This window comes from Chelonia mydas, chromosome 12 (genome assembly GCF_015237465.2).
Source record: "Chelonia mydas isolate rCheMyd1 chromosome 12, rCheMyd1.pri.v2, whole genome shotgun sequence".
Taxonomy (NCBI): Eukaryota; Metazoa; Chordata; order Testudines; family Cheloniidae; genus Chelonia; species Chelonia mydas.
In genome coordinates this window covers 25705016-25726295 of record NC_051252.2, presented here as the reverse complement: position 1 = coordinate 25726295, position 21280 = coordinate 25705016, and the positions used below count along the sequence as shown (strand labels likewise).

Below are 21280 nucleotides of genomic sequence, written 5' to 3'. Positions count from 1 at the left end.
AGAGGATAGCTGTAGGCGCCTATATTTAAAAAAATATTGTCCTAAATGCCTAGAGAGAGACAGAGAGACACGATGGGTGAGGTAAAATCTTATTGGACCAACTTCTGTGGTGAAAGAGACAAGCTTTTGAGCCACACGGAACTCTTCTTCAGGTCTGGGAAAAGTACTCAGAGCGTGTCAGCTAAATACAAGATCAAACAGATTGTTTGGCAATCTGGTCACCATCAAGTATGGGTTGCAATTGTTTAACAATACTCTAGATGGGTTCCAGTATGGGGTGATAGGTGACAACTAGGCTTGCGATGTTGGAGGTGATTTTTTTTCCATAATGTAATATGTTCTCTCAGTGTATCTGGGTGGCCCATTCCATGATGTAATCTGCTTCTCTGGTGGAGGCGGTTTTAAGTGTGTTAAGGTGTGCATAGAGAAAGAGAGATGTCAGGGTTTGTGTGAAAAGTGGGGAACAACAACAGTTCTTAACCTACGAGTTTGTGGGGTATGAGTTCCTGTGTATCTGAGAGATCACCTCACTCTCACAGCAAATGTGATCAGCCAAGTTATTTGAGCTGCTGGTCCCTGGATTTCTGTGTCTGGGGACAAGGCATTCTCAGTGATTGGGCCCTCAACTCTGATGTTCACTTCCTTCTCGTTCTATAGAGTTGGACTTTACCCAAACGTTTAAGGCAGATAGGGGAGAGTTGCATGAAGAAAATCTTCATTGTCATCAGTCAAAAGTGATGTTATTGACGTTGTGTCCATTTAGATTTATCTGGTAAAATGTGCATAGAGCTGTGGTATTATATAAACTAAAGGTGGGTCAGCAAGCAACTAAAGAGAGAGCTGACCCCAAAAGAATTGCTGAGGAATCTATAATTTGGAGTACTGCTCTTAAAAGGGTTGGCAATGAAGAATTTCATCTTACAAATATATCTTTCGTCAGAAAATCATCTGCAAACAAGTTGTAAAAGTTTCATGAATATTTTATTGGTGATCCTTCAACAAATAGTTTGGGCAAATAAATTTTAGCTCATAACTGATTGCTGTGAGTACTTGCTGTTCATTACCTGTTAGTCAAGTGGCGTGACAGGTCATCTAATTCATATAATATTGCTCCTGGTCCCTGATTGGATGAACTAAACTTTATAAATAGAAGGAATTTATTTTTCTCTTAGCAAATTATTCATGAACATTTGTAATTGTTCTACACTATTGCACAATTAATGAAAATAACTTTGTAAATGGGCCAGGTGTGTAATTTTGATGTGAATACACAGCTGACCATGGTATCTGTGATGCTTTAGCTTTCCTCAGACATTCTCATCCATCTCACCTATCCAAATCTCACCCATTCAAATGTTTGTGAATGAAAGCAAAGTGAAACAGCAGAGATTATTCACAAGAATATTCATAATTTATTTTCTGCTGTATTCACCCACCTCTGAATGAGAGAACCCTGGGCCAGAACCTCAGAGGATACAAATCAGCACAGTAACACTGCTTTCCATGGAGCAAAGTCAATTTACATCAGCTGAGAGTCTGGGCCATTTTTCTAGAAAATTTTCACTCTGTTATGTGCATTCATTTTTATTGTCATAAGATGTGAAATAATATATTTGGTTTGAAAAACAACACACCAATCTTCAAGTTGAAATTCTAGAATACTTTATATTTTAGAACATTTTAAGGTTCTCCCATCTTCAACTTCAGCATGCATAAACCAAGCAAATTCCTTGAATTCAGATCATGTACTGGACAGAAACGTTGTTTATTTCCTGAGAATAGTGACTGGTTATGCTAACAAGAGAGTTAACTGCTAATTGTGCTATATAGTGGATAACACAGAAATGTTGATGTGTTCATGGATTATACACACTCCTTTGATACCTATTACTTAAATTAGCTAAGGTCACTGATCTCCCAAATTAGCTAATAAATCACAGCCTATTTGCAATGTACAAAGTGTACATAATTATAAACAGCTCTATTTTTACAGCAGACATTCAGGAAGCTAAACAATTAAACTGTCATACTTCAGTCCTCTGCGTATGCATCTCCATTCTACAATAATTCCTTATTTCTCCGGTATTAAAGGTTCACATATTTCACCTGCTGAAGTTGTTGCTTACTGTAAGCTTGCACAAATGAAAGAGCCAAAACAATTGTATACAGTTTGGCTTTGTTTAAACTCAGTTCATGTTCCAAAAGTTCAGATTGTTTAAAAACAAACCCAGAAAAAGGCAATTACTATGGGAATATATGTGCTTCTATCAAAGAATATACTCAATTCCTGAAAGGAGGGTAATTGCTATCAGGAATGTAACAGAATGCTTGACCACAGAGGGGTCTTTACATTGTAGAAGGAGAGGATCTGAACTCAAGTATCTGACTCCTGAAAATGCTCTGTTTAGTGGGAGTGACACAGGGTCCTGCATCTACACAGCGGCCAGATTCTACTCTCAGTTACACCCCTGTGACCAGAACTGATTCAAGGAAACTTTTGGCTTCATCAAGTAAATACTTCAGGCACATTTCACACAGCTCTTAAGCGCATATCTAACTTTAAACATGTGCCTAAATCAACACTTTGGTGAATCAGGACTTTAGTCCTCTCAACATGACACTCTCTATGGCTAGAGAAAACACAGAAGTGGTGAAGCCATTTTGCACAATTATCATTTCTGAAGTTTTCTGTTTGCAATGTCTCACTTGTGTTTCCCTGTCAAGATCAGTAAAGGAGTTAACTCTTCTATTCATATGACTTATAGCTCTCTGTAAGGTTACAGTTTTTGTCTCCCACACAATGATGATCATGCATCTATGAAGCTGTTACCAGTAATTAATGAGTTTCCTTTATGTGCAGTACAAAATATTTTGCTATACAGACAGGAAGTTCAGTCTCAAGTGAGGGCTTATTGGAACGCTCAATAGTGAATGCTGGAGTGCATGAGGCTGATCATCCGGCCGCCATGGGGTCATTTTCCCCAGCAGCCTTCTACCATGCTATGCCAGTGTTTGACCTAAGAAAATATTCTAGGTTGGGATTTTCAAAGAACCCAACACCTATTGAGATTCAACTCTCTTATGCGCCTTTGAAAATCTCAGTCCTAGCAGCTATGTCTGTGCCTGGACCATTCCTGGGATTTTCCACTTCTATGGAGATTTAGATGAGCAGTGTAGAGTAACACCAAACAAAGAAAGAAGCATATGCTTATGTAAACATGATGAGGTACAGTTTACAGCATATAAATTTCCAATCCATTTATTTTCAGTATAGAAATATTCTCTTTGTGGATATTTCCCCTGCAACTCTCTATATGGGTACCTAATGGATGGGTAGTGAAAGGGTAGCAGGATGCACATAAACAGGATAATCATACTTAGCAAATCATAACTTTTCCATTGATACCTTACATGACATACTTTGTACAAGACTTTTGGAAACTGTCTGACAGTGGTAACGACAGTGATATAAATGGTCACCTTATACTTAGCGTCACAAAAGTTGCTTGTGTTTTTATTAATTTTTTAGTTGTTTCATAGATTTAAAATAATAAACTATTGTTTCATGTAATCCTTTTAAAGGAAAGCTACATTAAATTAAATGAGTCTAACTATTCATCAGAAAATGTTGTCTTTTAGAAAGGAAGCGTATGAATCCTGCTTTAAATTTTTTCCCCTATAACCTGCCCTCTGCCAGATGCAATGATCATGTACAAGTAAAATGCTGGAAATGTGTTTATAATTTTTTGGAACAACAACTATGGTAGCTCCTTTTTAGCCTATTTGTTCTTTAAAAACGTGGGGGACCTTTGCTCACAGTTTATGATCTGTGTAAAATCAATACAGTTGAGCCATTGTGTACTTATGTTTACGCAGAAAATAAAACTCCTTACATCAATATATTCCAGTGCAAATTCTATTTATGTAGCTTTTCAAAAGTAAATATTATGTCATTTTGAATGCAGGGAATTTATTTTTGTAGACTCCCTGGTACGTAATGGGCCATGATTTTATTATCTTAGGCTATGCAGCCTGCAGGGAATGGACATTCCAGTGTTCTTAGCCTTTTTCCAAAGAAAAACAATTGCGCTTGTAGTAAAGTACAGCACTGTGTCACAGCTGTGAATGAAACCATAATTCCAGTTTACCAGATATTACTTACATTATAGCAACAATAGATTATCATCATTGGTAGGAACCATGGCGATTACAGGCAGACATTTACTTGAACTTATTTATTACATTTTCTTTTATAAGTCTTTATTGAGCCAAGATGCCAGATAATAAAATAGGATTACGTTTTTACCTCCTGTTTCAGTATTAAATTCTAGGGTTAAATATTAAATAGTCAAACGTATGTCCATACACACACAATCTCTCTCACACACAAACACTCCTATATACATATGTGCAGCATGTATAGCTACATTTATAATTAATGAGCTGATATTTTTATGAAAAGTTTGACTGAAAATGATTCAGCTGTTTCGGAGTATGAAGACAGTGCAAATAATAGACTTCTGCCATTAAAAATAAAGATTACATTCTTTTATTTGAACTCTCACGTTTCAGTGGCATGGGGCGGAAAATTGAAATTTTCCCTAAGTCAGAAATGTGCTTTTCAGCACTTTGGTGAAAATCTATTTACTTTTGGCCAAATAATTTATTAGGGCTTTCAATTAATTGCAGTTAATACATGTGATTAACTCAGAACAAATTAACATTTTTTTAACGAGCATTAGTCGCACACCTCTGGAAACAGGACGCAGCGGCAGCTGGGTAAGGAGGGAGGCAGCAGCTGGCAGCACTAATTGATCATGACCCTATCCCATAGTCTGTGGGAGATTTGGGAAAGCCAGTTAAACACCTTCAGGGGGGAGAAAGGAGCCCATCCTCCCACCACCTGTAGCATCCCCTCCCTGCTGGACAAGGCCGGCCTTAGGGGCGAACGAGGGGGGCCACCACCCAGGGTGCCGTGTTCATGGGGAGCTACTACATGCCTTCTGGGCAGAAGTGCCCGTCCTCCTGCCACCCAGCTCCACTGCAGCTCCTGCCTGCTCCCCACCCTGATGGAGCTGCCCCTGACCAAGCTACTCCAGACAGGAGCATGACTCCTGCCTATTGCACAGAGCAGAGGGGGGCGCTGATGTCAGGGTGTCGCCCCTCCCCAGGCCTGTGTACCCGGTCACTGCTGAGCTGGGGTCAGGGAACAGGGGGAGCCTGTCTGCTGCTGGCTGAAGAAGCATTCAGGCTCCTCAGTGCTCTGCTTAAAGAGACAGCAAACCCGCAAAACACACACACATACACACACACACTTCCCCTCAACACACTCTCTCACACCAAACCAAAATCTGACGTGGCGCCCCTAATGAGACAGGAGTGGCCCAAGAGCTGCGGGATGGCCTTCGGCTCCGGCAAGATGCAGACTCCATGCAACAACATGCAGCTCGCCTTGAGCCACAGGCCAAGTGCCAGCCACCAGGAGCCACAGCAGCAGTGCAGAAGTAAGGGTGGCAATACACCATACCATGCCATACTTATTTCTGTGCTGCTGCTGGCAGCGGCGTTGCCTTCAGAGCTGGGTGCCTGACCAGCACTGCCCATCCAGCCAGCGCTTAATTTGTGCTTTCAATACAAATTAAGCACTGGGGAAAGGCAGCAGGGCCCACAGGTGATGGGAGGTTGGGAAGCCTGGGGAGCCCGTGGGGACCAGGGGCAATGGGGAGGGTATTCTATTATTGTTTAACAGTGGGATTAAAACTGCAATTAACCATGATTCATTTTTTAATTGTTTGACAGCCCTATTATTTATGTCTTTTTAAATGGGCTTTGTTTATATCTATGGACTTGGGCGGGGGGGGGGATTGTTTGTTTGTTTGTTTAAATATAATAAAGGGTTTTTCACTAACAACTTTCCAGCACTCTATTTGCACCACACATTCTTACATATTAAAGTGATGTTGAGTTTCTCATTCAATGCATTGGAACATATTTTCTGAGATAGATATGTATGGATAGGCATGGATGTATAATAGATAGGTATGGATAGAATGAAGCAGACTCTGAGAGGATGAAGCCAAGAGGACAGAATAAGGTGCAAGAGAAAGTTCATGGGAGAGCCTGAGGTGAAGGATAAGTGGGTAGGAGTAGTGGCAGAATGGGGAGATGAAGGAGAAGATAAGGTGAGTTCTAACTGGATAGTGTCAAGTTTGTTGTAAAAAATCTTGGCACTGAGGAATGAAAACAGGAAGATGTGGGATGAAGGTAAAAGGAGGAGGACGAAAGTCAAACAGATCCAAGATGTAAAGCCATTTGCAAAGGAAGGGTTCAGAGCTGATTAAAAAAAGAGAGCTACAATAACAACATAGAGGCAGTTAGAATATCCACTACTGATGACTTTACGAGTAAAGACCACTCCCCAGTCCTCCACACAACCATGCTGGACCTGCTTGAATTCACCTTCAGGCTCAGTGAGGTGATACGTGCTGTGTATCCGGTACTGGGCACTCTCGCCACCAAGTGGTAGGGAATAGGTGGTGATGCTGAGTGGTTAGACACATGGCTCCACTCTCCTCTTTCAACCTGGCCAACAGAAACCGGTTGGGTGTAGGAAGGTAAGTATGTTAAATATGAAAAAGGATGTAGGAAAGAACTACCCTCCCCCAGCTAAGTGCAAAAAGGAGCCTTGGAAGAAAATGTGTCTCGGAGCTAAGGCTGAAGAATAAATCTCACCCTTAGTTCATCCATTCTGTGCTATAGTTTAATGTAGATGGCTATCCCTTTAAGGATGAAAGGTATGTTACCTGTGAACTCAATTAAGAGATTTGTATGTCTGGGAGAGAAAGAGGCACAGAGTGGGTCTATCGTTAGAGATGGTATATCACTTAAAGTTGTAATAGCATTTTCACTGTATTGGAAATATGCTCTGTGTAATTCCTAGCTTTTGTTACATTGATATTTAGGAGTCATTGAAGAATTTATTTTCTGTATAATGGAGATCCATTTCCTTCAACAGCCTTTGATGTTCTGCTTTGTCATTTTATTATTAACCTGTCTAATGGAAAGATGTGATAATAATAAAACAACAAAATAATGTGAATTGTTGTTGAAACAAATGGGATGACATTACATCAGAAAGTGGTAATTATGTAGCTGATATACAAACTGTCAGTTCTTTGTTACTAATCTCAAATACTGTACAATTACCCTCACTTCCAAAACTCCATATTTAAAAATACTGGTAATCAAAGGTTAGTGAATGATAGTAGGAACAAATTCTAAGTGTGAGAAAGAAATACATCTAAACTGACAACCTGCATAAGGGAGGGATAGAAACATGGAAGAACTTTGGATAAACCGTTTCAGAACATGATGAAGACAAATAAGCCAGGTTTAATTCATGTATTTACCTGCAGGTTTACACAGGTAACTTGCAACATGGCAATGGAAAGCAAGGCTACCTTGCTTACCTGGCCATCTTCCTAATTGTCATGCCATGATGTCTGTTCATTTTACTATTCCCAGTGACCAACTACACAATTTTGCATGCTGCTTGTTCTACTTCTTTACTTGTTTTTAAGATCATTTTAAATATGAATACTGAATACAGTATTCCAGTTGCAGACACACCAATGCCAAATAGAGAGATAAAATAACCTCTCTACTCCTACTTGAGATTCCCCTGTCTATGCACCCAAGGATTGCATTATCCACCATGAAACCCAAATCTTTTTCAGTCTCTGCTTCCCAAGATAGATTCCCTATCCTGTAAATATGGCCTATGTTCTTTGTCACTAGATGTATACATTTACATTTAGCCACATGAAAACACATGTTTGTGTAAGCCCAGTTTACCAAGCAATCCAAATCACTTAGGCCAGGTCTACATTACAATCTTAGGTCAACACAAGCCATATTAAGTTGATTGAATAATGTATTTGTCTACACTACCGAGTCCCTTCCACCAATCTAAGACCATGCCTAAAGTCGACATTGACCCTCCGATTTAAGCAAGTTGATCTTGTGTGTCCCCACTATGCTCGTTGTGTCAGCAGAGTACATCCTCACTAGCAGGGCTTGCATCGACACACGGAGCACGGCACTCTGGATAGCTCTCCCACAGTGCGTGTGACATCACGTGGCAATGAACTCCATAGTCTAATCATACACTCTGTATAAAAGTATTTTCTTCACTCAGTTTTCAGTTTGCCATCTTTCCATTTCATGGAGGGCATGTCTACACTTACAGCACTGCAGCGGCGCAGCTGTACTGGTACTGCAGTGTGTGTATGGTGAAGATGCTCTATGCCAATGGGAGAGAGCTCTCCGCTGGCATGGAAAAAACCACACCCACAAGTAGCAGAAGCTATGTTGGCAAGAGAAGCTCTCCCGCCAACACAGTGCTGTGCGCACTAGCGCTTATGCCAGCGTAACCTATGTTGCTCGGGGAGGAGGGGGAATACTCACACCCCGAGCAACATACATTTTGCAGGCATAAGCGGTAGTGTAGACATAGCCTGGATGTCCCCATGTTCTTTGATTATGAGACAGGGAGGACAGAAGTTTCCAATCTACATTTTTTGTACCATTCATTATTTTATATACTTGTAACTTGTCCCCTTTTATTCATCTCCTCTCTAAGATAAACAACCCCAATCTTTTCAACCTCTCTTCATGTGAGAGTGTTTCCATGTGCCTAATCACTGTCATGACCTTTAACTTCCATTTCAGCCAATGGGAGTCATGCTTGCCACAGGACTATATTTGGCTATTAATTGGAAAGACAGCTATTTAACCAGCTCCTCAAGCTCGTATAAATCAGCATAGTTCTATTGACTTCAATGGAGCTAAGCCCAGCTACACCCGTTGAGGATCTAGTCCAGATTACATTTTAGTGATGATGGTAACAGCCACAGATTGAAGAACTCTGCTTGGTTCTATGTATTAAGTACCTTGTTGACTTAAAAAGGAATCTGGAAAGTTCCCAGAGGATAACCTGCCCCTTTAACATATGCCTTCAGGAATGAGGCTGATCTGTGAAACAGTGAGGAAAAGACATCAATTCCCTTTTTTCTTTTCATCTAGTTTCTGTGGGATGATGGGATTTTCATTCATATCATTGCTGGGATGCTGAAAGAGATAATACCATCCAGGAGCCCCCAGCAGTTAAGCCTCTTTGGGTGGGGCTACCCCACAGCTGGGAGCAAACTTCCCAGCCTCGGTAGAGTGACTTGTGCTTGCGGGGCTCGAGTTAGAATGCTAAAAACAGCAGTGTTGACAGTACTGCACTAGTGGAGACTCAGGCTAGCCACCCGACCGTGGACCCAGGTTACCAGGCTGAGACATACAACACAGATTATCTTTCAAAAGGTGGCTCCCCCACATGATTAGGAAGTGGGGTCAATGAAACCTATTGTTGGTTCCTACTGAGATTCTTGCTTCCAAAGCCCTAGTATTTCCTGCAGGAGTCTGTCCTCTCTGCAGGAGTTTAGCTAAAGAAGAGGTACCTCGCCCATTTTCACTGTATCAAAACTAATGTGCTAGAACATAGGACAGCAAAGAAGAAGGTTGATCAACAGCACCTCCTATGCTCTCCACTTTCTAAGCTCACCACATTATCTCGCCCTTACAGATCCTCTGGGTTTGCCCACTCAGTTTTCATTGCTTTGATTAGTTGAGCTACTACTGTCCTCACAATTAGTGTGTCAACTGACTCGGATTCCTCCTTTCCTGGTAATAATAAAAGTAATAGCAGTAGTAGAGTCTTATATAGTTCTTGTTAGTTACCTGCACCGTTAAGCAACAGAAGGAACAAAAAACATAGGCCCAAATTTTTTAAAAATGCACACACTAATTCACACAGGCACTGCAGAAAACTTGGTCCCTAACTTCTTGAGGAAACTACAAATTTTTCTTATTTTGGCAACTTATTTGGCGGTAGAATGGATTAATTTTAAGTGGGCATCTAGACTACAGTGACATTCTCCACTACTCCTACCACCACTTTGGATTGTAATAGCTTTAATGTAGACCAAACTTGTGTTCAAACCTCTTGAAAATGCCACTTAATTCACTTTAATGGGCACATCTCAAATAATATGTAGTACAGTTGTGATTCTCCCAAACTAATTTAACTGAAGCAGGGTCATGTTCCTTGATTTGTATTTATTTTGTTTATTTAGTTTTTTTAATGAGACACCTATCCAGGCTCTGGGTAACCTAACATATCACTGATGATACAATAAAATCCCATCAGCATTAAAGTAATCATTTGAATAGCACTCAGCTTGCCAGACTCCTAAAGAAACTCCTTTCATTTACACTGAATAGTCCCTCAATTATTCAAATGTATTTCATGCTTCCCAGGACATCAAGATAATCAAGGTTGGATGTATGACCATCAGAGGGGAAAATAAACCATTTGAGCTTATACCCCAAGTATTGAAAATGAACAGAGTCAAGCTGTAGTTATTTTATAACTCCCTCTCTTTGGCCCTAGTGTTGCAAGGTGCTGGATCAATGAGAATTGAAGGAATTCAGCATTTCCCAAAAGGCTTTCAGCATCTTAGACAATCAAGCTATTTACAAGTAGCTTGAAACCTTTCAGGGACTTTTTTCCCCCCAAAGATTTATTTTTCTGGTTATGCATCATAAAGCATGATATAGATAGGTGCTCAAAATGATTTCCTTTATCTAAATTGATTTAACAGCCATACCACTGTACATACCTTAGCTCTGCAATTACACTCTCGTGCCCAGAAAGGTAACCATAGGTCTGATACGATGTCCTCTCATTGACTTCAATGGGCTTTGGATCAGCCTGTAACATAGACTTCTCTGTGGAGTTTTATAATTCCTTCGAACATCTGCTCTTCCCAGCACTAGAGGAGGTTTTCCAATATATGTTTACCATTCATCTACAGACATGAAAACAACCTTGATAAGAATGCCTATCTCTGTAGTAGTTATATCTCCTTATCATTAAGTAATGTAGAGGATTGCAAGATCCATGCTAAAATACTAGCCTCTCGCTGTGACAAGATTTTTGCAACATTCAGCCCAAGATAGATTTTTTTGAACTAGGGTTTAGTGTAACTTAAGACAATTGACAAAAGTCTTGTGCTCACAGGCATTCAAGATGAGCTCTTGTTGTTTCCTTTGATGCAGAAAAAACTTTGAAAGAATACAGTGGTACAATCTATTACTAACACTGCAGTGGTTTGGTTTTGAAACTGCCTTTATTCAAAAAAATCACATTACCTCAGCTAGCAGATATTTGAATCAGAGATAGGCCCAAATAAATCCCCGGATCCAAACTTTGAGTAGTTTCAGAAACAAAACACCATCAGAATCCAGATGTCAGAGGCAGCTTTTATATCTATATTATGCACAAAATATGTGTCCAAAAGAACATTATTAATTTTGCAAAGTCAAGCATTCAAAAGTTAGGAAATAAGAGAATTAAGGACCTTAATTCAGCCCTGATGACTTCTCATCCAGTCTCCCTTTCACACACTAGCTCCCAGCCCTCCCTTCTGCTTTCCTCCCTGGAGCCCAGTCAGTACCTGTTTCTCCCCAGATCTAGTCTCCTTGCACAACCTGTGCCAGTCTCCCCTCAACTCCCTATTCCAGTTCTGCTCCCTCAAGTCTCCAGTCCTAATCTCCATCCCTGCCATGCTCCTTGTCCCAATCTACTACCCCTGCAGGTCTTTTTCTTGTCCCATCTGCATTTGAATCAGACAGCTTCCTCCTCCATACTCCCTGAGCCCAGTAGGGACATCACTTAGAGAACAAAAGTCTCCCTGCTCTCAGTTCAGGTTCAGGTTTCCAGACCCAGCATGGCCAGTAATAGCCCAGAAGAGCAATTGCAAGGAAAGCCCTGCTCAGACCCAGGTAGGAGCATGCCAAGTGTACATAGAATCTTTGGGGAATTTAGCTGTTAAAATCTAAGTCTCTACTAAGCATATGGAGAGTGCGAATTTTTTTCAAAGGTTTATAACTTGGCCCCAACTTGGGCAGATTTTCACTGGTACAGCAAAAATTATACCCCTGACACAAAGGCCACCACCTGCCAAATTTCAGTCCCTGCTCCAAAGCATGGGGGTACAAGAGCTTCTCAGAAATGGTCAATAGAATTTTTTAACATGGACAAAACAATGTATTATTTCCTAGCCTGATTTTCAGAAACAGATGAACTTGTTGGAGTGAAACATTTCCAAAAACATTTATCCTGAGGCAGACACCCAGCATGGAAAATTTCAGTCTAAATGATTGGAAATTGGCAAAGTTAAGCAACTAAAAACAGGGTCTTACAATGGGAAGGGTTGGCCAACCTTAATAAGAGGTGGTACTACCAGCCCTGCATATAATAAACAAAATCACAGATTAGAACACCCGGATCTTCAGAGGGGTTAGGGTTCAAATTCTGGTTTCAGGGCTATCATCTCCATTTTGTGGGCATTCCTTGTTATAACATTGATGGAAGTAGGAGATAATTTCACAATAGCTCCTTTTACCTGTATGATTTAATTTAGGTGTAGAGGTTCTGACCCTAACCTGGAGCCTTTTATGCTGTTCTGCTGGTACAGCCAATCATCTAGGCCCTATAGTGTTTCCCAAACTTGGGACGCCACTTGTTCAGGGAAAGTCCCTGGCCGGCTGGTCCGGTTTGTTTACCTGCCTCGTCCACAGGTTCGGCTGATCGCGGCTCCCACTGGCCACGGTTCACCGCTCCAGGCCAATGGAGGCTGCGGGAAGTGGCGGCTGGTACGTCCCTCGGCCCGCGCTGCTTCCCACAGCCCCCATTGGCCTGCAGCAGCGAACCGCGGCCAGTGGGAGCCGTGATCGGCCGAACCTGTGGATGCGGCAGGTAAACAAACCAGTCCGGCCCACCAGGGGCTTTCCCTGAACAAGCGGCGTCCCAAGTCTGGGAAACACTGATCTTGGCCCAATGAACCAGAAAAGCCACATTTAACCCTTTGTGCTCCAGTTCAGCATGATATGTAAGTATGTATGTACATATAAGGACCAGAGTAGTCCCATTAAATACTATGCTGAATTGGGGGTTTGATGTAGGGGTTAAATAGTGCAACCTGTGAGCCCACTGCATTGGGGTTTATTTCATCCAATATGCTGTACTCAGTTTCATGCAAACACACAAAACATATTCTCTGGCCATTGCTAAAGGCACTAGGACCCAAGTGATCCTTGCCATGTAGCCTTGGGGGGAAACTGCAGAGAGGAGCTAGCCAGAAATTCCAGCAGATGTAGTCAAAACAGAAATCTTTGGACATTTAGAGAACTTCCTACAGGTTTGATTAGACTTTCTCTGCCCTGTGCTGATGACTGTTTGCTCCAACTCTCTCTCTCCTACTCCCCCAGTCTCTATATAAAGAGTCTGTGTGTGTGTGTTATACCCCTTCCCGGCCCTATGTCCGTCTTGTCAGTTTAGACTGTGAGCTCTAGGGACCATCTCCTGGTTTGTACAGTGCCTAACACAAAGGGGTCCCATTCTTGGTTGGGCCTTAGACAGTCAGGTAATAAACCTGATTAATACATTAACGTTACTGAGAGTTTGGGATTTTCCCACAAGTACCAAGAAGAAAATAAAAAATCCCATAGTGGAATCTTGATGTTAAAGGGTTACGTGCAATTATACTTCACATATTGAGTACTGAGGTTCTGATAACTATTCTCCTATGCTGCTTTAGAAATACAGCTGGGTTCTCATTATTGTGTCAGTTAAGAAACACCTTAATTTACTCTGTCCCAAACTAAATAGCTTCCAATTACTTCAGTGGTTGCTTGGTAAACTGTATTGTTTTTGTTGGCATTTGGCTAAAACATCTTTAGAAACTGAAAGGGTAGCAAAAAATGACTAGTATAGACATTATTGAAAATCTCCCTATTTTTCAATTTAACAAATAGAAAAGGTATATATTAATTTGTCATCTCTCTTAAGTAAACTGTTCTATTGAGAGAAATCCTATCTGTTACTTGTTGAAATTCAAATACAGTATATAGATTTAATAAAGTTACATGCCATTTTTAATTTCCTTCCCTTTTCCTTTCTATTTAGTTGAACTCAACTAATAGTCTAGCCAGCTAACAATGACTGGACCCTAAACTGTAGTGATATTTGAGCATGTTGACATATGGCTCAATTATTCTTGATAAAAATAGACTTAACATGTACTTATCTTCTTTTTAGCCATGCAACAGCCATAAAAGCAACAAACCATTTAACTAAAGTGTTGAGGCTTGACATTCTGTAGAATACCCATTATTATTGCATTTTATATTAAACAAAATGATTGAAGAAGCAGTTATATAGAGCCTGATCCTGGGGACTGATTATTCTACACCTGAGTGTCAAACTTTTGTGGCTCCTTGATCCTTGGCCCTCTGGGCTCTGTTTCAGCCCAGGGGAGCAACTTACGGAAGAGTCGGGGATTAACTTTAACTTGCACCAATTCCAAAGGGCCTCAAGGGATGGAGGGCAGTAGTACTCCATGCATGTTCCCTTGCTCTGCCATGCTCTCAACATGCTCTCCAGGGGACAGGAGGGGAGTGAAGCTTAGAGTCATATATGCTGGCTCAGTGAGGTTTCCCCTGGAGTAGGGAGAATTTCTCAGATGGCCAGATCAGTGCATCACAGGCATAGAGACACCAGGATCTGGCTCTTAGACTTTTTTTTAATGAACTACAGACATACCAGGGAAGCCTCCACTCAGCTCCAAAACTTAGCAACCTACTGCTACCAAGAATTATCAGCATATTTCTCAGAGAAAAATCCCTTTGTGTCTGAGATGGGCTGTCCGGACACTAGGAACCATACAATGGACAGAGGCCAAACACTACAATGCCTGTCTTCCCCAAACATGGCCCACTCCCTTAGCGGGAAGTGCTAGAAGCCCTACAGGAAAACCAGGCCCCTCCATTGAACTCCAGTCTTTAAGTTAGCCTACAGCCATTGGGTCTACCTGAACTTCTCGCTGCTTCTGGATACCTAGGTAGTCAGGGCGGGCACTGAAAAATTTCTTCTTCCATCTGTGGCTGACAAAAAAATTTCACCTCTGCTTGTCAGCTTTGTTCTTGGTAGTGTCCTACGCTTGGTGATTTTACTACTTTGTACATATTTGTGAAACTATCTTATAAAAGCTAGTTCAGAACACAGACCCAACATGGCAGCTAGGAAGACAACATCCCAGTGCTCTCTTTCCTTTTACCATCACACTGCTGAATACCTGGTCTAATTCAAGGCTTTGGTCCTCATCTTCAAAGTCCTATATGGAATTGGCCTAGGATACCTAAGAGGCTAATTTATCTGTACGTCATGACCTTCAATGCCAGCTACCTTCCACTGGCACACTAGAACTGCCAACCTCAAGAGGGGAACTTGTATATTCAGGAGACAAAGATTTCTCAACAACGTCCACATAAATCGGGAACTCATCCCAGACAGATCAGGGTGGATATACATCTCAGATCAAAATGCAAAACCCATTTCTTTGACACAGACTCCTGACAATAATATACCCCAAAAAGAAACAAACAATAACAAATCCAAAGTCCAGTCCCTGCTGATTGGAGGGAAAGAAGGAAGTGAGATACATTTCTTTATGAGCACACTTACTGTTTTAAGAGGCACTCAGATACTCTGGTGGTGAATCCTATATCAGAATACCTGATAATACCTGGGGTTGCAATGTCATCAGTAATGACAAAAGCTAAACAGAGTCAGGTCGTGGTTGGTCAATTCTTGGAGGCTAAACCTCCAAATAAAACCTAGGGTGCTGTAAGAAGAGCTGTTGGTGATTAATTGCATGATAGGTTTGTCTTTGAGGGATTAGTGAACCAATACTCTAGCATTCTGTGATATGCTACTGCAGGAGCTTTCTTCTGAACGGTATGTAAAATAGAGATTTTGATGACCTGTGTGCGTTAAAGAGTAAGTGAGTTAGTCCCAGAGTCCAGGGCAAAGTTCATTTTTGGAAATTAAATTCTGCCTACTGTCAATTCCCCCTGCTATTTCAGTTGGCTGTAGTAACCTTCTTAAATTACTGACTTGAACTGTTGTGTGGTGTTGCTGTGTGCTGGTAATCAGCTGTTTTATTCTACCCCAAAGATAGATATATTTCTTCAGTGAGTAGAATAATTTTTGTAAATATAGAGAGTTTATAAAGTGCTTTAGATGCCTTAGAACTAAACCTGCAACATAAATGTAATATACTAATATAACTGTGTCCACAATAGGGTGGTTTTACTGCTTTAACCATACAGGTATAGTTAACTATAGCAGTACTGTTAAAATGGTACAACTTTCCTGTATAGACAAGCCCTCTGCTTTCTTGCAGCCCTGTTCATGTGTTCAGGATCGTGGAGAGCAGAAAAAACACCAGGGCCAATATCAGGACCAAAAACAGGCCAATGAAGATACTGGGGAAAGGACTATTACGGCCTGGAGGATTCTGTGTCCTGTAGACTTCATAAGCTTTGGAGAAGGAAATCTCCAGGAGCGACCTCTTACAGCTTCCTTCTGGCCTGTTAGAGGAGGAGTTTGCTACCCTGCAAACTGAGCTGCAGCCCCACCCCAAACCTAGATGTCCAAGGCCATCTGTGCATAGGTCAGACCTTGACCTTGGGACACCCAAGATCTGTGGGGCAGGGAACTATGTGCATCCCCAGCCCTCTACTTCCTCCTGCCCCACCCAACACTGGCTCCCAGGTGCTCATTCTTCTTTCTCCTCCCCCACCTTCAGGTGTGTTGACCTCATGGCAATGGAATGCCTTCGACTAGGTACAAAAGAAAAGGAAGTAGGTGCATCTGTGCCTCATCATCTGTCCATGCAGGAGGTGGGAGATTTACACTCAGAGGGTCACCTTTGTGTGTGGATCTAGGGGAAAGGAGAAATGATCTGGGACATTATTTTTTGATGCTTAAAAGGTATTTCATGCATTCAAGGTAATATCCAAATATAATTTGAGGTTTTGTATTTGGTTTCACTGCAGCTTCATAGTTTCAACAGGTAAGTTGCAATTTTTGGAAGGCTCAGCTGTAAAAAGACCATATGAGTTAGGTACAATGATCCTATGTGACATAATTAGCTATTCAGACCAATGTGGTTTTTATCTAGTTTAAACACAGTAGTCCCAGTTGTTGACTCTCCTCATGAAAATATCGATTCTAAGTTCTCTAGTTTATAATGTTTTGATCCATGTTCCCTGCCTATTGATTTACCCTTGATACCTCAATCAAATTGTTGTTAATTCAACAGTAAATGTATCTGCTCTTTCAAAAATAATGAGGAATAACAACAGGTAGTTCTACAAAAACCTTGTTTTGATTTATTATATCTTTACACTCTCTTGGGGAAGCCAACTTCATTTGAAAATAAAAAAGAGAACCCTTAGCTTTTTCATTTTTTTAGGATCTTTGTGGTATTTTTACTGTAAATTTTTCTTCTGAGATATATGTATATGGGGCTTTTTAGGAGATTGTAGGACTGTGACATTATGATTTGGTCACAATTGCTTTGGCTCTTGACATTTTATTCTACATAATGATTTAGCCAATCTTAGCAAAACTGACTATCATTATGCAATTTATTGTTTCCCCAACACTGTTAGTTCCACAGACACTATTATGACTCTGAACTATATTTTATATAATTTTTACTGAAATAATTTTAGCCTCCCAGGAACTTGATAGTGACATTTCCTCCCAGCCTCTTTTCATCACTTTTTATTTAGGAAAGGGTAGAATAAGGCCCTCAGAAGAAAACACTGTATTTCCCCTGTCAAGTCATAAATAGTTTTTGCCTAAATAAAAGTGAGCAAAGACCTCTAGATTTGACTCTTGGAGCAAAATTCCCCTCTGTAATCTGCCCTACAGAGCTGTTATCTGCAATGTGAAATTCTGTATTATGAAATTCAATTCCTGGGTGGAAATCCCACTAATACCCATGGGAATTCTGTTCAAGCACTGAGTGCAGAATAAGAAATGGAAAACTGTAGAGTAGTTATATGCAAGAGCAGAATTTTGCCTGTAAAAAATGTAAATTTCTTTATTTCCAGAATGAACTATAGAAAATACACTATAATAATTGTTCCAGTTAGAAAATACTGGTTTTAGCCAAACCACTAATCACATACCCTATCATTTAATTGTAGCTGCAGTCGCTAGTGGAGATCTGTCCACCTAAATCCATTTTGGGCTAAAACTGCTACATATCTTTTCCAGGAGTGTGATACATTACCCAATATTTTCATTACTCCTACTCCTTAGCCTTATTATTTCATTTTGGGGGACGAACTGTTAGAATTGTTAATTACACTGGGCAAGTTATTTATCTTTATACTGAACAAGTAGAGTTTATACTGACATTCTTACAGGGCTGTTTAAGGTACTGTGACTTGTTGAATATCCCTCAACTTTGTGCTCTTTCCATACCCTCTGATGGTGTCACTGAATGACAGGATCAAATCCTGGGTTTGGAGCACAGGATCAAATCCTGGGTTTGGAGCAAGGGACTAATGATACTGCAGTTGCTGCTGCAGGTCAGTTCTGGGAGTGGATTTCTCAATCTGAGATTCAGCTCTGAGTGAAGGCAAGGCAAAACAAATCTTGTCAAATTTAAAAAGCAAGCCAGGCCAAACATATACTGAAAATCAAGGAGAAGGTGCCAAGCAAAGGGTACATTCAACTGGAGAAAGGCAGAGAGAAAGAGAGCCCAAATGTGTAGGAGAAGCATTGCTAATTTGGGTGGGGGGCTTTTCTTCTCTATGCATGCATAATGAGGGGTAATTAGCGCTTACTGTGAAGTGAACTTTTGTATTTCAAAGTCTGGAAACAAGAAAATCTTGGAAACCACTCTTATTTAAAGAGAATATTGCATGATATTAGAGACCAGACCTGGATGGGTTTGGACCCAAAGGAATAATTGTGTGTGCAAGACCCTGCAGGCAAACGCTGAAAGAAGAATCAGAAATACTGCAATCAAATTGTTAATATTTCTTGAAAGCAGAAAAAAGAACGGAGTGGGGGAGAGCAAAGAACCCAAGGCAGTCCATCTCTCCAAAGAGCCACCTGCTCGAACTCTCTGCTCTAGATGGTCAAGTCGGGTCTGACAATTTACACCAGCTGAGAATCTAGCCCTCTCTCTGTCATCATGAAATTAATCATCTAAATATTCATACAGTGAGTTATGATGTGTAAACACGCAGTAAGAAAATCAAATACATACAAAAGAAAACAGCAGGGGGGAGCTCTCCACTACTCACAGACATTCCAAGGTGGATGGTTGCCACGTTCAGTGAATAACATCATAGCCTGAGTTTATGAGCATCTCCCATTATAACATTATACCCAGAAGAATGACTCTTGCTCGAAGATAGTACCATATATCTGAGAATGATGCAACCAGCATGGAACTACGGCACCTATCCAAAGGTGCCTATGTAGTTCAGAATTGAAACAGAAGTATCCAGCACTTTTAAAGACAAAATAGAGAAGTGCAAATAGCATACACGTATGATGGAAGATGACACCTAGACAATTTAAAACGTGCTCCTGACTTCTCTCTCCGGAGAGGGATGTTTTCATTGGCATAGTTGTACAACCATCACTCTCATTCTGCTTTTCTCTCTTGGCTCTCAACTAATTTTTTTTCTGCCTCATATCTTTATTATACTATTGTTTTTAATTCCTCTAACGTGGGTGTATGCCTGACCTGAGATGATGGTGTTGCTGAGGTAACTACTTGTGAATTTACTCCTGAATTTTGACAAGTAACTCTACAGCCTTGTGTTTGTCCTTATTTTCACTTTTCAAACTCTTTAGACCACTAGGATAGCCTTTAAAATTTGCCTTTCAAGCTAAGGTGGAAGAGATCCAGGTGGAACTACTGCTCCTTTTTTCGTTTTTGTTTCATACAGTATTGAAACTGCTGCCTATATGAGAGGATAAATCTGAATGGGGTTGAGGTAACAGTGGTAAGTGGAAAGAAGAAGGTTAGTCCAGTGGTTTGGATATGCAAGAGACACTGGTTCTATTCCCTGCTTCTCTGAGACTTCCCGTGTGACCTGGGGTAAGCCATTTGGTCTCAGTGAAGTAATAGTGCAGGAATTGTGAGGATAAATGTATTGGAAACTGTGAAGCACTCAAATACTGGGAGCCATAGGAGTACAACAGACAGACAAGATAACTGGGAATTGGGACACCCATGTTCTGTTCAGGACTCTGCCATTGTTTGACTTTAAGCATATAAGTGACCTCCCTGTGCATCAGGTCTTTAAAATGGGCAAAACTAATATGCATCTGCCTCATAGGGAGCTTGTGAGGATTAAATCATTAATATTTGAAAAGCATTTTGGCATGCTTGAGGGCAAAGTTTTATTATTAGTAGGGAGAAGGACTGTGGGCAAATATATACGGCCTACATACTATCCCTCTCAAAGTATTACCTTTCCCCCTTGCACCAGTGACCAGTTTCTCTCCTTTAGTAAGATTAAGTTAGTGGAGATTTTATATTTGCAGGTGCTATGGTGGAAGCAGCAGTAACACTTAGAGTGTAAGCTCTTTGGGGCAGGGACTGTCTTTTTGTTCTGTATTTGTACAGCATCTAGCACACCGGGGTCCTGATCCATGACTGGGGTGCCAAATGCTACCACAATTCAAAAATAATATAATGTAATAGTAGTATAGTAGTGTCTAGCAGCTTCAGTCAGTATTCAGGTCCCCTTACACAAGGCATTATCTAAACACAAAGGAAATGACAGTCCCTTCCCCAAAGAGCTTATTCTATCAAAATTAGAGGAGAGTTTACAATCTGTAGGTTTCTGAAACAAAGAGAGAAGTAGATGGGTAAATACAACTTTTGTCAGCTGTCTTGGAGTCATACCTCCAATTTTTTTTAACCTTTTTCCATGATGTATAAACTGACAATGCTCCTTCTCAATTCATTCTACAGGTCAAAAGGAATCTCCAGAGTTTTATTGGTTTTACAGATGTGGGGAATTAAAAAACAAAACAAAACCAAGCACTTTTGGTTAACAAAATTTATCTAAACTACTTTATGGGAAAAAACTCCCAAGGGAATTGAAACCATTACTCTTAAGAAAGTCCCGCACTTAAATTCCATTGAGTTCACGGTGGATAACAGGAAACTAGGGAGAGAAGTTTTCAGTTTTCTAAAATTTTCTAGCAAGAAGAAAAGCAATTAAAATAAACCCTCTAAAATCTCACAACCTTGCGAATGATCACATGTTCCATCTGAGCCAT

General features: G+C 40.7%; 1 long non-coding RNA gene across 1 annotated transcript in view; it reads right to left on the bottom strand.

The window, feature by feature from the left end:
* Nucleotides 1-10968, bottom strand: part of LOC122462525 — a 207503-nt gene extending 196535 nt beyond the window's left edge. Inside the window, exon 1 of the long non-coding RNA XR_006285112.1 lies at nucleotides 10728-10968. This is a non-coding gene — a long non-coding RNA (uncharacterized LOC122462525). The remainder of the gene's footprint in view (nucleotides 1-10727) is intronic.
* Nucleotides 10969-21280: the final 10312 nt, after the last annotated feature.